This window comes from Molossus molossus, unplaced genomic scaffold (genome assembly GCF_014108415.1).
Source record: "Molossus molossus isolate mMolMol1 unplaced genomic scaffold, mMolMol1.p scaffold_m16_p_2, whole genome shotgun sequence".
Taxonomy (NCBI): Eukaryota; Metazoa; Chordata; class Mammalia; order Chiroptera; family Molossidae; genus Molossus; species Molossus molossus.
Window position 1 is genome coordinate 98,005,965 of NW_023425355.1, and position 17,274 is coordinate 98,023,238.

Below are 17,274 nucleotides of genomic sequence, written 5' to 3' on the forward strand. Positions count from 1 at the left end.
ACAGGTACAATTGCCAAGCACTGTGCTAGGTGCTGGGGTACAGATATAAACAAAACAGACATAGTCCGGTTCTTGAGGAAGTCATTATCTAGTGTAGGGTGTGTGGGGTGTGTGTCTGGGGAGGGCAGACATTAATCACACACACAACTGTTCAGTTGTCTTAGGTGCCTAGGGAGGAAAATAGAGTATGATGAAAGTGTATTATAGGAATCACCAGAACGTGTCAAATAGTGTGAGCCAGGTTGCTGGAGTCCCAGATATGGCTGCCGTCTGCCACCCAAGGGAAGGGCTCACCAAAGGAACAAAGGCCTCCAACAGCACGTCTGTCCAGGATAAAGCTGCCTCTCCTACCCTCACCCCAATGCTAAACCACTCAGTTCTTCCGCATATGTCCTGGTGCCTTTCAAGCTGCCGCCCCCATGCTGGAGCTCAGAGGGAGCAACTCCCAAAAGTATGGTTCAGAGGCTTAGCAGAGACCAACAAAGACATTTTTTTTAGAAATCTCAGGTAAGAGACCAATCCAGGAACTAATTCAGCCCCAAAGCACTGGTTTTTATGGAAACTGCTTCAAAGTGGCATCCTTGAAGTGTGCTATGAGCGAACAAACTCCCAGATGGACTGAGAAGACAAGGATACCAACAGAAGATCTGCGTCAACACCTGAAAAGCAAAATGAGACAATCTACATCTTTCCAAAGCAAGAAGACTGGTGTAAATTGGACAGATGATGAAAAAAGAATCTACAGGGATAAAAGAATAGCTCAAACTGAAGAAATATTACGGTATTTGATCCCTATCATGGACAGCACTAAAGCAGACTACTCAGATGAAACAGACATTCAATCCAAGAACCAGCTTTCAAATCCAATGTCAACTAAATCCAGTTTATGTAAACATAAAGAGATACAGCATATCTTGGGCACCACCCAGACATCCCCCTTTTATAAACCAAAGGAACCCTTTGGTAAGCTCTTCAGAATGGCTCCAGTCTGTGTCCCAGAAGTCGCAGGAAAGCTTGTCACCTCTCAAAGGACACAAGAAAAGGCAAACACATTCTCGAATCAAGGCCATGAGGACTAAAGACATGAGACCTGTCAGCAGCAAGTGGGAGACCGCTTCCTCAAGTTTTGAGAAGGATGTGGACATTATCAAAAGCAAAAGTCTTCAAGCTGAAGAATCAAACCAGCAAAAGTCCATGCAGATAATAGCCCATCTAACTCAAAATAAGGATGAGCAATCAAATAAGAATGATGGAAAACCCACCTTCCATTTGAAGTTCCAAAGGCAGAAATAACCTAGCTTTATGCTGGTCTGAAAACGGATGAAAGATAACATGTGCTTACATATTAAAAAGAAAAGAAAGAGGGGAAAAAAGTCCTCCTCATCTCTCTGTCACTATTTTTCCCCCTACACATGCACATGCATATACTAAACTACAAGTTCTAGATCCCCCATCTTCTTTAGTGGAAACATCTTTTAGAGATAGAAAAAGAAATCTGGAGAAAACATAGAAGATTTAAATTTTTCTTAGGTATTTATATTTATTTATTGTCAAGATAGGAAAAAAAAAAAATCTCTGAACTTTTATTTCTTCCAGAATGATTTACTCATACAACACCAAAAAAACCCCCAAAAAACTAAGAACTCGCCCTGGCTGGTTTGGCTCAGCGGTTGGAGCATTGGCCTGCGGACCAGAGAGTCCTGGGTTCGGTTCCCGCTAGGGGCACATACCAAAAATAAAATAAAATAATAAAATAAATAAATAAATAAATAAATAAATAAATAAATAAATAAATAAAATAAGAACTCAGGAAGGAATGACCTGTACTATCACTGACTTTAATATCCCTATTAGGCACTTATTTGAATCAGTCAACAAACAACATTCCCCGAATTTCTGTTATATCTGTAAAGTGCTAGAAACCATTGGTGATTTTTTAAAAAAAGTGTATTAGAGTGCCCTGATCCAGTTTGGAGGGAAGCAGGGAAGGCTTCCCTGAAATGATATTTGATTACATTTTTAAAAAGATAATGATAGGCCAGGCACTTTGTATAAATGTCAGCTTCAGAGATTAGTTAAAAGAGATGATATATATACACTGACATAGAAAGAATGTCAAGAAAACATTGTCAGTAAAGCAAGTTGTAAAACATACGTAGCATGATTCTCCCCTTTTTATGGTTTAAAAAATCTGTATTATAATACATATATATCAATGCATAGATATAAAAAGACCTGAAGAATATATTCCATACTAAAAGTTGTTAACTCTATATGAAGAATTTATAAATTTGTCTGGCATTCTGTAATCAGAAACAAAAAAGATATGTATATATAGAGAATCAACAGCACAAACATTAGAAACGTTAGTATTCAAGGCAAAAAGTTTGAAATAAGGTAAAGAGAGATACTGATAAAATATACTATCTACCAAGAATATCTTGTCATAAACATACAAAACAAACAATATTTCATTAAAATATATAAAGAATTAGAAAAGCAGATAAGTTGTACCTTATAAAGGAAGTATTTTTGAAAAATATGCCTATGTTGCCCTGGCCGGTTTGGCTCGGTGGTTAAAGTGTCGGCCCACAGACCAAAGAGTCTTGGGTTCGATTCTGGCCAAGAGCACTTACCGTACCTCGGTTGTGGTTCATCCCCAGCCCCAGTTGGGGTCATGTAGGTGGCAACCAATGGATGTGTCCCTCTCATATCGATGTTTCTTTCTCTCTCTCTCTCCCTCCCTCCTGCTGTATCTGAAGATAAGAAGAAAAATATCCTTGGGTGAGGATTTAAAATAAAATAAATCTAGGTTTGGTATCATTGACTTAAAATGCCTATGTAACTGTTGCAAAAATTGATCATGTACTGAGTCACAAAAGAAAGCACAATACATTTTCAATATTAGAAATCATAAATGTCACATTATTGGACCACAGTGCAATACAACTAACTTATATCCAGAAAACAACCAAAAAAAGTTAGTCACTTCAAAAATCAAGTAACACTTTTTTTTTAATCCTCACCGGAGGACATTTTTTTAGTTTTTTGTTCAGATAGAGTGGGAGGGAGAGAGAGGAAAAGAAAGAAAGAGAGAAACATAGAGGTGAAAGGGACACATTGAGTGGTTGCCACCCGCACGACCCAACCAGGACCAGGGACAAACTGCAACCGAGGTACATGCCCTTAGCGGGAACCGAACCCGGTCTCTCTGGACCACAGGCCGATGCTCTAATCGCTGAGCCAAACCGGCCAGGGCCAAATAACACTTTTAAATAACTCATGGTCAAAGAGGAAATCAAAACCTAATATAATATTGTATGCCAACTGAATTGAAAAGTAAAAATGGTTAAAAACACACAAAATTATACACTAGAAATTAATGAGAATGAAAGCACTACATATTAAGGTCAAACACAAGAAATTTATAAATTTAAATGCTTTTAGAGATAAGAAAGAATGAAAACGAATAAACCACACATTTAATATTAAACCACTACAAAGAAAACAGCAAACAGAGAGATCTAGAGGAAGATTTAATAAATATAAAAGCTAAAAATATAATTTATTAAAGTAGAGAATAGGAATAATGATAGAATAGGGAAATAAATCTGAGAAATAATTCTTTGAAAATATCATCAAAACACAGAAACCTCTACAGTCTAGTTAAAATAGAAAGTAAAATTCAGCACTGGCCATTTTGGCTTAGTGGTTAGAGCATCGGCCTGCGGTCCAGAGAGACCCAGGTTCGGTTCCTGCTAAGGGCATGTACCTCGGATGCAGTTTGTCCCTGGCCCTGGTTGGGTCGTGCGGGTGGCAGCCACTCAGTGTGTCCCTTTCTCATTGATGTTTCTTTCTCTCTCTCTCTCCCTCCCAATCTATCTGAACAAAAAAAAAAAGGAAAAATGGCCTCGGGTGAGGACAAAAAAAAAAAAAGAAGAAAGTAAAATTCATCAAAAATATAAGATGGTTTGATTGATGGATGGATAGATAGATATTTAGATAGATAGATGATAGCTATGTGATAAAGCAAGTACAGCAGAGCAGAATGTTAATGGTAAAATCTATGTTGTGGGTATGCAGGTGTTCACTGTAAAATTTCTTAAACTTTGCTGTATGTTTGAAAATATAATAAAATAGATAAAAATCTATTATCAATCAGAACATCAATCTGGTAAACATTACACTAGAAGTTTCATTAAAATCTGGAAAAAGACAAAGATGCCCACTGTTACCCCTACTATTTAACATTTTTCTAGAAATTCAATGAAACACAATATAGAAATTACAAATATAATAAAGGGGGAGAAATCATTATTTGCAAATTATATCATTATCCACCCGGAAAACCAAAGAGAATGAATAGAAAAATTATTAGAACTGATAAGGAAGGTAAATAGAGTGGCCAGTTACAAAAGGATGTTCCATTATGTACAAAAAATATAAAGAGCTACTTCTCAATAGGCATGGTAGTGAGGGGAAAGATGGTGAAAGGCGTCTTTCATGCTTTGCTCTGATTACAGTACGTCTGTGATGTCTGAATCTTTTACAACCAAAATGATTCATGTAGTTGTTTGAAAAAGGGAAAATGAATCAATGGTAGGCAGAATCCTAAAATCCTGCCCCCTCCCCATTTCCCACCCTAACTTCCCGACTGTGGTTGTGATGAGATATCTTGCCTATAATTATGTTACATTATGTGGCAAAAGGGATTTTGCAATTGTAATTAAAGTTCCCCTTAAAATAGGAAGATTATTCTGGATTATTTCAATGGCCTGACTCTAATCACATAGACCTTTTAAAAGCAGAGAGTTTTCTCGGGCTAATGGGAGAAAGAAAATTCCAAGCAAAAGAGGGATTCAGTGTGCTACTTCTGGCTTGAAGATGGAGGGGCACATGAGAAAAAATATGGGTGGCCTCTAGAAGCTGGAAGGATGGGAATCTCAGTCCTACAAGAACGAGGAACTGACTCCTGACAACAACCTGAATGAACTGGGAAGTGGATTCTTCCCCAAAGTCTCCAGATAAAAGCCAAGTTCTGGACACCTTGACTCTGGCCTTCTAAGATCCTCAGCAGAGAATTGAGTCAAGTTTACTGGACTTCTGACCTATAGAACTGTGAGACATCAGGTGTTGTTTTAAACTGCTAAATTTGTGGCAATTTTTTATGCAACAATAGAAAACAAATACAGATGCTCCTGTATTTACCATGGGGTTACATCCTGATAAACACATCATAAGTTGATGTGATCATAAGTTGAAAATATCTTGTTGATATTCACCTAAGCTACCAAAAATCATAGCTTAACCTAGCCTACCTTAAATGTGCTCATTAAAAATGGATCTGGCCCTGGCCGGTTTGGCTCAGCGGTTAGAGAATCAGCCTGCGGTCCAGAGAAACCCGGGTTTGGTTCCCACTAAGGGCACCTCAGTTGTAGTTTGCCCCCGGCCCTGGTTGGGTCATGTGGGTGGCAACCACTCAATGTGTCCCTTACACATCGATGTTTCTCTCTCTCTCTCTCCCTCCCACTCTATCTGAACAAAATATCAAAAAAATGTCCTCAGGTGAGGATAAAAAAAAAAATGGATCTGCCATTTGACCCAGCAAACCCACTCCTGGGAATATATCCTAAGAATCCCAAAACAGAAAGAATATTTGCATTCCTATGTTCATAGCAGCACTGTTTACAATAGCTAAGATCTAGAAACAGCCCAAGTGTCCATCAGTAGACGAATGGATAAAAAAGCTTTAGTACATGTACACAATGGAGTACTATGCAGCTGTAAGAAAGAAAGATCTCTTATCCTTTGAGACGACATGGAGAGACCTGGAAAGTATTTTCCTAAGCCAAACAAACCAAGCAGAAAAAGACAAATACCACATGATCTCACTTATTTGCAGAATATAATGAACATAACAGTTTGAGGAATAGGGTAGACCCAGAGATGTGGAAGTAGGGTTCAGACTGACAACCCTTGGAAGAGGGGGTGGTAGGGGGAGGGAGGAGATAAACCACAGAACTTATATGCATGTACACATAACCAATGGACATGGACAACAAAACCGGGGACAGGGTGGGGGGGATGGGGAAGAGGGTGTCAATGGGGTAAAAAAGGAGAAACATCTGTTACAAAAATAAAATTAAATTTAAAAAGTTAAAAAAAATAAAATAAAAGACAGGAACACAATTTTTTTTTTAAAAAAAGTGCTCAGAACACAATATCCAAAAAATACTGGCAACACAGTACATTGTAGAGTATCTGTTGTTATCCTCATGATCACGTACTAAAAAGCCTTATCCTGGGAAAAGATCAAAATTCAAAATTGGGAGTATTTGTAGAATTCAAAATTCAAAGATCAAAACACTGAATGTGTATTGCTTTAAACCACCTTCAAGTCGAAATATCGTTAAGTCTAACCATCCTAAGTCATGGACCATCTGTACAAAATACATTAAATTGACAAAACAATAAGATGCGTTGCCTATCAAATTTTCAAAGTTTCATCCCCAATAATGACCCCAGCATGCAGTAGGATAGGGAAATGACACACCCATACAAACCCATGGGAATGTAAATTGGTAAACTCTTTCTTCAAAGTACATTGAGCAATACCTATCAACCTCCCCAAAAATGCAAATATGCTTTGCCTTATTAAAATTTATTGTAGTTAAATAATGAGTGGTGAACTAAGGTTTTTTCTAAATGTCCTTTACAGAACTGCTCATAACAATTAGAAACAATAGAAAGACATGGCCATAGAAGACTGGTTTGTTGAATAAAATATCCTACACCATTTGATGAAATAAATTTATGCAATCAAAAGCCCAGTAGGAATTCTTATAGAACTTTACAAGCTAATTAAACAATTCATCTGAGAGAAAATGCACTCGAATAGTCAAGAAATGTGTGTGTGTGTTGGCGGGGATGGGGGGTGGGGTGGGTGGGAGGGAGGACGATAGAGGGGCTTGTCCTAGCAGATATGAAGTAATAATTTAAAGCTCATGAGTTTAAACTGTGGTATTGGTGCTGGTATGGATTTTAAGACTATTGAACTGATGATTTACATTCAAATGTATATACTTAGGAATTTGATTTTTGACAAAGGGAAAGAATGATGTGTTCAGTGAATGTTTAGAGCCCTAGAGAAATACAAAGTAATTAACATTACAATGAAACAAGATTCGCCTATTAAACATATCAACATTGTTAGAATAGTTAATGACTTAGAAAAATGTTTACCAAAAGCAATTTCAGAAAATTAAAGAGCTAAACATAAATAATTCTAAAATGTTACAAGTAAATACAGAACAATGTTTCTAATCTTGGTGTCAAAAAGCCTTTTTATGCAAGATTCAAAATGCAAAAGCCATAAAAGAAAGTACTGATAAATTTGAATACATCGACATTTAAAACATCTATACCTAAAAAGACCCCATAAGCAAAGTTTAAAAATAAACAAAAGTCTGCAAAAAAAAAAAAAAAATTCCCACACTGTATTTCTATTTTCAGACTACAGAATTCAATAGTAAGAAGCTCAATAATTCAATTGAAAAATGGATGAAAGATATGAATAGACAAGTCAGGAAACTACAGGCGCAAATGGCCAACAAATACATGAAAATATTCCTTAACCTTGCTAAAAATCAGAGAAACACAAATAATAAAACATTTTTACCCATCACATTTACAAAACATTCAAATGACTGTTTAATACCCAGTATGGATGAAAATTTAGGAAAATTATTCTTCTCATTCACTGCTGGTGATGTAAATTGAGTCTTTCTACCTGACAATTTGGTATTACAAGTTAAAATTTCAAAATGTGCTATCTTTGCCCTTGCCTGTTTGGCTCAGTGGTTAGAGCGTCAGCCTGTGGTCCAGAGAGACCCGGGTTGGGTTCCTGCTAAGGGCATATACATCCCTTGCAGTTTGTCCCCGGCCCTGTTTGGGTCGTGCGGGTGGCAACCACTCGATGTGTCCTTTTCACGTGGATGTTTCTTTCACTCTCTCTCTCTCTTCCTCTCTCTCCCTCCCACTCTATCTGAACAACAACAACAACAACAAAAACAAAAAACAAAAAAATGTCCTCGGGTGAGGATAAAAACACAAAAAAACTTTAAAAAATGTGCTGTCTTTGAGCCATCTGTTTCATTTCTCTGTATTTATCTTACAGAAATGTTTTAGTAAGCCCAGGCCAGGTAGCTCAGTTGATTAGAGCATTATCCTGATACACCAAGGTTGTGGGTTTGATCTCCAGTTAGCGCACATACAAGAAGCAACCAATGAGTGCATAAGTAAGCGAAACAACAAGTCAGTATTTCTCTCTCTAAATTCAATAAATAAAAATTTTTAAAAAGAAATATTTTAGCAAATGCAGAAAAACCATGTACAAGGATTTTCACTGCAGTGTGTTAATTTAAAAAAAGAGCACTGTTAGAGTAAAAGATTGAAAACAATATGTATTAATCAATAAGTGACTATATCAATAGTTAACTATAGCACACTCATTCAATGAACTACTGTTCAGTACATAAAATGAAAGAGGTACATTTATATATACTAACACAGCCCTGGCCGGTTTGGCTCAGCGGTTGGAGCGTCGGCCTGCGGTACAGAGAGACCCGGGTTCGGTTCCCGCTAAGGGCATGTACCTCGGTTGCAGTTTGTCCCCGGCCCTGGTTGGTCGTGTGGGTGGCAGCCACTCGATGTGTCCCTTCACATTGATGTTTCTCTCTCTCTCTCTTCCTCTCTCTCCCTCCCGCTCTATCTGAACAAAAAATGGAAAAATGTCCTCGGGTGAGGATAAAAAAACAAAAAAAAACCAAGTCTTATATATACTAACACAGAAAGACTTTCAAGTGAATAAAGCAATTAACAAAACAGTATATAATATAGGATGCCATTTATATATTTTTAAAAGTAAAAAGCATAATGAAATTGTGTATTTCTATATGTGTATAAGAATGTAAGAGGAGCTTTAAATTTATCTGTCTCGTTTTTTAAAATTTTTTAATTTACTTTTGCTACAGATGTTTCTCCATTTTCCCCCATTGACACGCTCCTCATGATCCCCCCCTTCCCTGTCCCCAGCATTGTTGTCTGTGTCCATGGTTATGCATACATGCATATAAGTTCTGTGGTTTAACTCTTCCCTGCCCTCCAACCCCCCTTCTGAGATTTGTCAATCTGTACCCTACTTCTTTGTCTCTGGGTTTATTTTGTTCATCAGTTTGTTTTGTTTGTTGTAATCAACAAGTAAGTGAGATCATGTGATATTTGGCTTTCTCTGATTGGCTTGTTTCGCTTAGGATAATGCTCTCCAGGTCCCTCCATGTCGTCTCAAAGGATATGAGATCTTTCTTTTTCAGAGCTGCATAGTATTCCATTGTGTATATGTACCCCAGCTTGTTTATCCACTCATCTATTGATGGACACTTGGGCTGTTTCCAGATCTTAGCGATTGTAAATAGTGCTGCTATGAACATAAGGGTACATATATTCTTTCTGATTAGTGTTTCAGGCTTCTTAGGGTATATTCCTAGAAGTGGGATCACCGGGTCAAAAGGCAGTTAAATTCTTAACTTTTTGAGGTAACACCATATTGTTTTCTATAGTGGCTGCACCAGTCTGCATTCTCACCAGCAGTGTACTAGAGTCCTCTTTTCTCCACACTCTTGCCAGCACTCGTTTGATGATTTGTTGATGATGGCCATCTGACAGGTGTGAGGTGATACCTCATTGTTGTTTTAATTTGCATCTCTCTGATGATTAGTGACATTCAGCATGTTTTCATGTCTCTTGGCCATTTGTATGTCCTGTTTGGAGAGGTGTCTCTAGGTTTTTTATATACGCATTTATCAATTTTAAAGAGAGAGAGAGAGAGAAACATCGCACCCCAACCAAGGACGGAACCTGAAACCTGATCTTTTGGTGATGTGTACAGGATGACACTCAATCAACTGAGCCACAGCAGCCAGAGCCTGTCTTGTGCTTTGTAACAATGTATTAATTCATGTGCGATTAGGAAAACATATTTAAAATAAGAAAAAACAAAAAGCTAATTACATGGTAAAGAATTATTCATGTTGCCATTAAGATCATGTTATAGACAGATATTTAATGACATGACAATATTCACTAGGTTATTAAATAACATGCTATGATAATATTTTTGTTTATAACTATAGATACATATATAATGCAGAGAATAAGTCTAGAAGGACATAAAACCAAAACATTAATATTGGTCCTTTCTAGGTGGTGGGATTACAATTTCTTTTTGCTTTTGGAATTTTGTTTATGCTTTCATATATTTTCTGAATATTCTACAATAAGAAAAATAAAAACGACAGGTATGTGTGTTTGGGAGTGTGTATGTTTGTAGGAGAATATTGATTGGAATTAGGACTGTAAAAGAAGTGTAGTTGGTAAGAGGACTAAAGGCTGCTGTAGGTTGAAATGAAAACCAGGGTTGTAGAGAATGTGGGATTTTAGAATTAGCAGTTAGGGAACTAAACTTTAAGGGGCCTAGGAATTAAAAGTAGAACTGTAGGCATTAAAATCAGTAGTAGAAACCATGGATTATTAGAATTAGTGCAGATGCTGTGAAAAATTGAAATTAGAATTAAAGGCCTTTCTAAATTAAAAGGTTTTTTGAAAACTATAATAGCAATATTGGTGAGTGTATGGGAATATCCAAATAAACTGGAATTCTCATACATTTCTAGTGGAACTGTACATTGTTACAAATGTTTTGTAGAAGCCTGTGATCTTTTGGCCCTTGTTACTCCATTTCTACATAGATCTCCTTGAGAAAAATCTTAGAAATATGCAAATATTTACTTAGATCAAAGTTCATGTCTATATTTCTTATAGTATAGAAGACCTAAACATGAAATTCTTGGTTAAATAAATAATTAACATTACATAAGAATAATATTAATCTATTAAAAATAATATTGTAAGGATATTTAATGGGTGGATCTCTCTCAAAGGGGCTTCCATAAAGCTGAGATTATACACAAAATTTTATGTGTAAGTACGTGTTTGGCCGGCAGTGAATCCGTTCGTCAGATTCTCAATTTGGGGCATGAACCATTGCTCTGGAGGATTAGAATTAGAACTGGAGGGTAAAAATTACAGTTTTATTTCCTCTGTAACTCAAGAATACTTTGGATAGTGCTTTTGTCTTTACACTTTAAATTACTGAGTTATTTAATGCTTTTTGTTAACAATTGAAACCCTACCGAAGTATCTGGAATTGCAAGCCAAAGCCCCCCTCTCCTCTCACCCTGCGATCTCATTGTGCATCCTAGATGAAGCTCAGTCAACGGGGAATCTTCTATGAGATCCATTTCATTCCTATGCATTTACAGATGCAGATCCTCTATAAGGTCTTTGTCAGTTGCACTGCTACCCCAAATAATACCAAGGAGAAAAAGAATGTTTATTGAGGGCTTACTATGTGCCTGAATTGCGTTCCAAGGCTTTGCCCTTGTGAATTCATGTGGTCTGCGCCCAAGTTGTCTTCCGCCCTCCATCCACGCCGTGTCCCCGCTTGCCCTCTTGCCCCCCATTCTTCACAAGGCAGCTGGAAGGATTGTTAATTTTTAAAGGTAAATCAAATCCCGTCACCCTTCAGCTGCTCGCATCGCGCCTGGAATGAAATCTCAATTCCTTAGAGACCCTACTATCTTTTACGGTTGAGTTTGCTGGGCCGGGAGTCGCTCAGGCGCGGTCCCGGGTAAGGGACCCGGGTTTACAGTGGAGGGAGCGCCCTCCCCAGGGGCAGGGGCGGGGTTTCTCGAGACGGGGGTGGAGCCTCAGATCCGGTGTTCACAGAGCTGGAAGGGGAAGCTTTCAGCGGAGGGCGAGCTAGGGGAGCGGGGCTGAAGCAGGGCCCCGGACCCGGCACGCTCCTGCGGGCCCCGCGGAGCTACTGCCGCCGAGGTGAGCGTCTTCCCCCGGGGTGGGGGGCGGGCTCTGCTCTCGCAGCCATCGTCGGCTCTTCTCTTTGGGTTCTTCCCACGGGACTCTGTGCGGAAGCTCGAGGTGGCGGCCTTGGGGAGCCTGCGGGAGAGGCTGGTGAAGGGGCCCGGTGGCCTGCCCAGCACTCCCACCATCCCGCCTTCCCTCCCCTCCCCCAGGCCTCTGCCGGCGCCAGCGGAGAGCCAGCCGCATCCTCCGGGGCAGCGGGACAGCGGCCGGCAGCGCGGCGAGACAGCGGCCGACAGTGGGGATGCGAGGTACCGGCATTAGCCCTGGCCAAGTGGCCCTAGAGGGAGTACAGGCCGGGCCTTCGGCGTTTCTCTCACGGGTTGGAGGAAGGCGGCCTCAGGGGAGGGGGAAGGTGAGGGGCGGGCGGGCAGGCTTCGCGGGTAACTACTAGGCATTGTATATGTATGTTTTGGGATCTACATGGTACTATAACACGCCAATACATATTCATTTCGGCAAATTGCTTTTCAAAAACTTAATATGTCTTGTAGACCTTCCTATATCAGGGACTCTTAATTTGTCTCATGTATAAACAGCTGCATTGTATGATTGTACTACAGTTTATTTAACCATTTCCGGATTGATGTACATTAGCTTGTTTCCCTTTTGGGGGGAGGGGGCTATTACAAGCAATGCTATAATGAATGGGTTTGTATGTGTTTCATCCACATGTATGAGTATTTCTGTAGGAGAAATTCTTAGAAGAGTAATCATCTCTGGGTCAAAGTGTACATGCATTTTGTATTTTGATAGATTTGTCCAAATTGCCATCTTAAAATGCTATGGTAATTTACACTCTCCAATGTTGTGCGAGAGTGCCCATTTTCCCACAATTATGCCAACACAAATTATTATCAGTCTTTGTAATTTTGACCAATTTAAAGGGCAGAAATGGTATGTCATTGTTTTCATTTGCATTTCCCTGATTACTACTGAAGTTGAACATATTCTTTATTTGCCGGATTACAAAAGTAAATAGGCAAATATCAATAGTCTTCCTATCTATAAGCAATAAGCATTTCAAAAATTTAATACTAGAAAAACCCGATTCGCAATAGTAAGAAAAACAAGTAAAAATACCTACAAGTAAACTACAAAACTTTATTGAGGAATATAATAAAAGAATGTTTGCATACACGGAGAAGGGATACATGCTTCTGGATAAGAAGTCTCAATTTTGTAGCGATGTCCATTTTTCCTATGTTGCTTTATACAATTGATGCAATTTCAATAAATATACCAAGTTTTTGGAACTTAATATGATTCTAAAGTTCATCTGAAAAAAAAAAAAAAAAGATGGCTAAGAATAACCGAGAAAATATCTTAAAAGATAAGTAAAAATGGGGGTATTTATACTACCAGATATTAAAATGTACTCTAAAGGAATTATATTTAAATTACAATGGACAGAATAATGTGTTAGATTCGAAAAGCTCACAATTAGGGCCAGATTTTATCCCAAGATTTATTGGAGAAACTGTTGCCTAGACGTGGAAAAACTGCCATATTAAAAGCTACAAGCACGCACATCCCCCCCCCCCCCCCAGGAAGCTTCAGTTTTCCTGAGGGCAGACTCCTTTGTTTGGAGAAAACCACTTTATTGGGTCTGTTGGTTATGCCAAGGTAAAGCCTCAAGAGTTAAAATCAGTGGCTTTGTAGCTAGAAGTAATGATGTGACCCTTTAGATTAAGATGGATTCAGGTTAGCCTGCAGTGCGGCGAGGGACGGAGTCTGGATATTACCGGTCTTCAAAAAATTTTTTTACCGATCTAATGGGCAAAAATGTTATGTCATTGTTTTCATTTGCGTGCTTATTGTGAGATTGAACGTCTTTTATGTGCTAGTCCAGGATAGTATGTGATTCCTGGAGGCAGGTAACAATGGGAGACCCATTGCTCCTCTTCAAGAATGGAGTTTGGCTAATTAGTAAGGCTCTGCCCAGAAGCGTGAGAATAAACAGGTTGACTTTTTAAATTTTCCTCAAGCACTAGGCTCTAGACACCTTAGATCGGGGGCGGAGGCAGTTTTCAGGACATGGCCGAGATTTGGCGCTGAGCTGTGTCATCGCGAGGTTTGGCAGCCAGCACCGCAGTGGGTCGGAAACCTCGTGGTAGGCGAGATCCCTGCAGGACGGGAGGTTCCTCCCTTCCCCAGAAAAACTCCCAGTCATTTTCTTGAAGCCCCGCCTCTCTCCTTTTTAGGAGCGTGCACTCGGTCTCGCGAGATCCCGTGTTTCCTAAAGGCGAGGCGCGGGCGGCATCCTGCGGTGATTTCAAAGGTCTCGTAGAAACTAAAACGTAATATCGCGATAGTTGTCACGGCGCATGCGGGAGCCAGTGGCGGCAGGTTGACTCCGCCCCTCGACGCTTCGTGAGGTTGTGCGTCATTTGCTTTTCGCTTCGCGTAGGTTGAGAGCAGAGCCGTAGCGACTTCGGCTTTGGTGGGAGGAGGGGGTCTGGGAAGGGCTGGGCCGTCCGGTAGAGGTTCTCGCGGGATCGCGCATAGGCAGCCGCGGTTCGGCTACGGACTGCAGCAGCCTTGGAGGCGACGGCAGCGTCTTCGGCTCGTGCTGTTCTTAGCCGATGAGTTCTCGCGGGAGTGGCGTTACGTCCTCGTGGGATCCGTTGGCGGTGGCGAAGGTAGCTTGGAGGTGGGGGGGCAGTGACTAGGGTCGGTCCGCTTGCTGTTAAGATGGCGGCGGAAGCTGATGTCTGTCCGGCGAGGACCGGGGACTGAGGTGTTGGCTGTCCGCATTTGTGACGCCTCTCAGGTACCCGACGTTAGGGAGGTGACGATTGGCGGAACGCCGAGGTGTCCATAAACCGAACCTGAGGCGAAGACCACCCCGTCTCTGGTCGGTTGAGGCGACACCATTTCCCGGGCCTCAGCCGCGTGTGGGCCCGCCTTTGCCCCACCAGTCAGTCAACGCCTCCGTTGCCGCCGCCGCTTTGGGTGGATTGGGAAGGGTGGGGGGCGAGAGTCCTGGAGTTCTTGGGGTGTGGGGCTGGGGGTTAGATTGGGCGGTGAGGAGAGGAGTAACCTACAGCGACTGGTTGTCCCCCCCCTACCTTTTTGCGGTCCGCCTTCGTTCTCTGCCCCTGCGGCCGCCTAAATCAATCACCTCGTTTTTCTTGAAGTGGATTCTGCTTCTCCAATTCCCATGGTCTTTGACTAAGGGGTCAAGCTTTGATGCTTCTGACGTACTCCTCCCACTTCTCCCCTAATTCTGTGGTCCCATTGAATCTTCCTCATCTACATGGATATTTAAGGCTGTATTTAAGAGGGGAGAGGCAACACTTTTCCGTGTCATCTCTTGCCCAGTCCTAAGGAAGAGCTTAGCCCAAGTCCCTTATCCCGTCTTGTTTCCCTCTTGACGCAGGCATTGAATAGAACCTTTCCCGTTCCGTTCATTTACTCCATCTTTAAGGATGGAACCATAACAGCCTTCCATTTCCTCAGATCTTCGTGCTTTGTGACCCCAATCGAAGCACAGGGCACCGATTTCTATAACTGCATGCTGTTCAACCACTGTTAGGCCCAAAGTGAATTGGTTGGTGGTTGGATGGTTGCAGTCTTCGTGACCTCTTCATTCTAGGGGCTGTTATTCTTCCCTTCTTCATAACCCCCCACCAAAAAATAAAATAAAATAAAAAGCTATAGAGGATAACCCTCCGGTAGACCATATTTTTGTCTTGCACCCAAAAAACTCCCTCCATCCCCTGAGCAAGCTTGGGAACCGCCCCTTTTCCCTGCCTTACTCTAAGGTCTTGTAACCTCTTGGTCTGTGATACCTATCCTTGCTTCTGACCACTTCTTACATGCTATTCACTTAATAATTCTTCTACTTTTTGCCGCCCCCCCCCCATTACCCTTTTTCCAGGAGCTGAATTCCCTAGAGAGAAGGTACTTTCCTGTCGGGCTCCACTACATTCCCCTCCCCCATGTGCTAGAAAATAAAATAGCTTCGATATCTGCCGCTCAGTCATTGCCCTGTTCTTTTTTTCTACCCCCCCATTCCATCATTACTATAGGCAATTAATTGCCTGTTATTTGTTTCCTTTTTAGATTACATGTTCAGTATCATTTTAGCCCCAATGTTGCCTTGGTTGAGGAGACACCCATCATTCCCCAGTCAAAGGAAAGCAGCTTAGTAAGGTTGAAATTCTCTGTGCTGTGGGTTCATGTTGAACTTTTATGATCATGGTCAAATTACTTTTCATATTCTCAGTTTTTTCATCTGTACAATGGGGACAGTAGCACTTGTAGTTGATAAAATTACACATTTTGTCAAGTGCCTGGCTTATGGTAGGCACACAGTAAATTGTGGTTACTTTTTCTTGTCAGATACATCTGTGTCATGATAGTTTTATGACCTAGGAAGGAATTTCTAGGCTAGTCCTCTATCATTTTTGTGTTTTTTTTCCTCTTTGTAGACCAAACTCTCTATCTTCAATGGTTCCCGATGTTTGGTTGCAATTCTGACCTTCATTAAACATCTAGTGAAGGAATTTTAGTGCAAAATCACTATCCTGGAATAACCACCAGCCATAATGTTCCTCTCAAGAAACCCCCACCCCTGTGTTCTGTTGTTTAAAAGGGGTGCCTCATCCCTTGCCTCTTCCCACCTACTCCTTTAAAGGCAGTCTGTCCTGTCATTTATCCTAGGTGAGATTTGGTGACATGCTTTTCATAGTAATGAAGGGAACTTTTGCTAGCTAGTTTTCCAATGCTCATAGTGCTTTCCCCCTATCACCTTTGGTACCTTAGGTCAGTGTAGGCATCTGCTCTTTGGTCTTAACCTAGGCAGGATAATTCCTATCTGAGAGTTTAGGTTGTTTGGTATACCAGGCTTTTCTTCCAAAGGGAATCACTGCCAATTCTTTAATACATTACTTTCTGTTATTCTTTTTCCATTTTATATTTTCCAAAATTCTAACTAAATAGTAGTGATTGTTCAACATGGAGATAGTTTTCTTACTGTTTTGTTTTGATCACACCAATATTAAAGTGAGTGCTGTTTCTAATTATCTTGGTGGGTGATAGGGTTTGAAATAGGAATATGGTTGTGAAAAGTTTACCTAGGATTAACAATATACTGTGGGTAATCATCCAGTAATTATATGTGGACACTAGTTTTGAGTCTTAGGGTCTATTTAATTTAAAGTTCTTTGGAGGTAATAGATTTTTCCTCCTTTTTTTATTGGAGGTGAGGATCGCTTTCTGTTTTGAGATTTTTGCCTTTGTGTTCTTTACAGTAGGTCAGCAGTGATCAGA

The 17,274-nt window shown here is 40.4% G+C and overlaps 1 protein-coding gene and 1 pseudogene across 6 annotated transcripts in view; both read left to right on the top strand.

Annotated features, from left to right (window-relative positions):
• Positions 1–593: 593 nt before the first annotated feature.
• Positions 594–1,293, top strand: LOC118635430 (annotated as a pseudogene).
• Positions 1,294–11,871: 10,578 nt separating this feature from the next.
• The window catches only part of HUWE1 (HECT, UBA and WWE domain containing E3 ubiquitin protein ligase 1), a 158,864-nt gene continuing 153,461 nt past the window's right edge, over positions 11,872–17,274 (top strand). For 3 of the 6 annotated variants that reach the window (XM_036270446.1, XM_036270448.1, XM_036270449.1), the window contains exon 1: positions 12,164–12,248. The gene's annotated coding sequence lies outside the window, so the exon portion shown is untranslated. Of the gene's footprint in view, positions 11,953–12,149; positions 12,249–14,472; positions 14,640–17,274 lie in introns of those variants that run through there. The other 3 variants (XM_036270447.1, XM_036270445.1, XM_036270444.1) reach the window with 3 other exon arrangements.